At 45.0% G+C, this 3,041-nt stretch overlaps 1 non-coding gene across 1 annotated transcript; it reads left to right on the top strand.

The window, feature by feature from the left end:
• Positions 1-2,188: 2,188 nt before the first annotated feature.
• Positions 2,189-2,295, top strand: LOC141636765 (small nucleolar RNA R71). Its single transcript, XR_012541351.1, has one exon. It is a non-coding gene; the product is annotated as a small nucleolar RNA R71 (small nucleolar RNA).
• Positions 2,296-3,041: the final 746 nt, after the last annotated feature.

Genomic DNA, 3,041 nt, shown 5'->3' with positions numbered 1-3,041 from the left:
TACAGGTTTCAGGATCGTCTCTCTGATACCATTTGTAACACCCCCATACTCCGAGCGCCTTACCAGGACCACTCAGGTATGAAGACATCACCATCTCGGTCGCCCGAGGTATGATAATCAAATAGACAAAACGGAAACAACATTTATTATAATAGTTTAATGAATGAATACAATCCTCGAAACCAAACTGAAAGTATAATACATTATTCCAAACTGTCGAGCTCAACCAAATGTAAATAAAACTAGACTACGAGCGGAAGACTCTATCGTCATGTCGTGGCCATCCCAAATATCCCAAAGATATCATCTCTATACCGCTCAATATCTGCTCACCATCCCCGAATGGATCACCGCAGTTTACAAAACAACACCGGGTCAAGTACTAATCACACAATCAATATAGATAACAACAATAAGACAAACAGACACGAATCCGCCACACACACACACACATCCAACCAACCGTCTCAATCACCGATCGTCCACTGGACCCCGCCACCGGGGGGGACCGCAGCCGTTCCCACCTAAGCCCCGCTCATCGTACGAGCGATAACCCCGCTCATTAATGTGCACATCCCTTTCGTGGCGGGTTCCACGAAGGCGAAACTAGGGCGTGAGATCACTCCCGCAAGTGACCCCACTCAGCCGAGAACGCATCTCGAGAACCATCAACAACCACAACCACAATCACAATTACAATCACAATCATCATATCAAACAACTAATTACAGCACATCACCAATATCCCATTATGGGACTAATAACGAGTAGGAAATCCTACCTGGAAAGCACAACACGCAGACGGTATCTACAGCTGTCTCAAAACGCCTCTTCTATGAACTCTCCTCCTACCATACAACACATAGATACTACTATTCAATTACTATTCATAAAAACCCCCAATTCCTAAATTAGGGTTTCACTAATCTTAACAAATCATTATATAAATTACATTAAAAGCTTACCCTCGACGCAAGGAATCCAACGACACGAACTACGATGCAAACCGACCGTCGAACTCCGGAATTGTCAAGAACGCGATTAGGAAGAAGACAAGTTGCTTTCTCTCTTAAACAGGTTTTAGGTTTTGTAAAAAGTGATTTAGAACAATGCCGAATATGTTTATATACCTTAATCGCGTAATTAACAAAACCCGAGAAAACTCCCCCGATAAACCGGACACTCGATCGAGTACCCAAGGTACTCGATCGAGTACCCCCCTGCTCGATCGAGTGCCCCAGCTACTCGATCGAGTGCCCAACAGGTCAGAAACTATTTATCTGCGCAACTTGCCCTTACTCGACAGAGTAAGGGCTACTCGATAGAGTACCCCCAAGACTATAAATACGGAGTATTACATTCGGTCCCTCATAAGAAAGACTGCTTATCAATTCTATCAGATTTACCGTCTCATGTGGATTCTTCTCGTTTTGAGTCGGTAAAGGGCACTGCTTTTTCGAGGATTGATTCGTGGCTAGTTGGGCAACTTGAGTCTCAAATGCCTTTATGGACACGTCCTTTTGTTGATCACTTGAGTTTCTTTGTTGATCACTCAGCTGAAACTGCTTTGTAAGGGCTTGCATCATGGACTTAAGCTCACCAATTTCGCTCACCGCGCCGGAAGATGATGCACCGTGATTAGGAGGATTGAAGGACGGGGGCTTCTGATAGCCTTCTTGATTCTTATGTGGAGGAATATACGGCTGCTGCTGGTTCGGAGGAGGAGTAGGATTGAGCACATTTTGACTACTCCACCTCAAATTGGGATGGACGTTCGGCTCATAATAAGTATTTGTCTGCCTGTAATGTTGAAAGGCAGCACAAGACTCAAAGGGACTAGGACAATTCTCTGATCCCTCAGCTCCACATCTTCTACAGACGAAAGGACCGTCTGAAACAGCATTTACCTGATACATCCCTCCTTTTGAAGCTCCTCCCAACTTATACTTATCAAATCTCGCAGTGAGAGCTTCAAGTGCAGCTACAGAAGGAGATTCAGCACTCCTCCTTTGATTCCCTCTGGAATTCCCATACTCAGCTTTATGGGTGGCTAAGTCATCAATGATCTTCCACCCCTTAGTCTCTCCCATATTCTCAGCAAATCGGCCACTAGCCGCAAAGATCCAAAATAGCCCTCTGATCGTCATACAGCCCGTTATAGAACTGATTGCATAGACTCCACTTTTCGAAACCATGGTGCGGAATGGTTCGCACCAACTTCTTGAAACGGACCCATGCCTCATGAAAGTTCTCATCAGGCCCCTGTTTAAAGCTCGTGATCTGAGCTCTAATGGCATTAGTCTTCGAGGCAGAAAAGTACTTCTTGTAAAATGCCAAAGCCAGTGAATTCCAGTCAGTTATCCCATGAGCAGCCCGGTCCAGTTCCCTATACCACTCCCTTGCAGCATCGCGGAGTGAGAAAATAAACATGGTTTCTTTTATCTGATCTGGGGTCACGCCAGTTGGTGGGGGTATGGAACAGCAATAATCGATAAAGGTCTCCATGTGCTTAGCTGCATCTTCATTTGCAGCTCCCCCAAATTGGTTTCTCTCAACCAAATTGATGTAGGATAGCTTCGGCTCGAATTTTCTTGCCTCCCCTGGTAGTACAAATCCCTTATAGAGATTCGCAGCTGTCGGCTCAGAGTGACTGGCAATGGTTGCTTCTTCGGCCATTTTTGGAAAGTCCGGAGAAGTGACGGTTTCAACTGATGAAGTAGAAACTGGAGAGCAAGGTGGATCCTCCTCGAAAAGCTCATTCTCGTAAAAGCTAGAATGATAACTAGGCTCTTCCTCTGACTGTTGGTCTTGAAATTATCTCCTCTTTGCGCGCAAGGTTCTCTCAATCTCAGGATTGAATGGTAGTAGTTCACCACCCTGTGACCTGCGCATAAGAAGAAACTACAAATAGAATATAAGAATAGTTTAAGGAACGGACGCCCCGTAAACTAAAGGAAAGACTAAAAAAAACAACTAATAATTTAAACAATTGCCTCCCCGGCAACGGCGCCAAAATTTGACACGGCTATCGCAACCTTATC

Source organism: Silene latifolia, chromosome Y (assembly GCF_048544455.1).
Source record: "Silene latifolia isolate original U9 population chromosome Y, ASM4854445v1, whole genome shotgun sequence".
NCBI classification, from domain to species: domain Eukaryota; kingdom Viridiplantae; phylum Streptophyta; class Magnoliopsida; order Caryophyllales; family Caryophyllaceae; genus Silene; species Silene latifolia.
The sequence above is the reverse complement of the archived record's forward strand: the minus strand, read 5'-3'. Positions and strand labels throughout refer to the sequence as shown.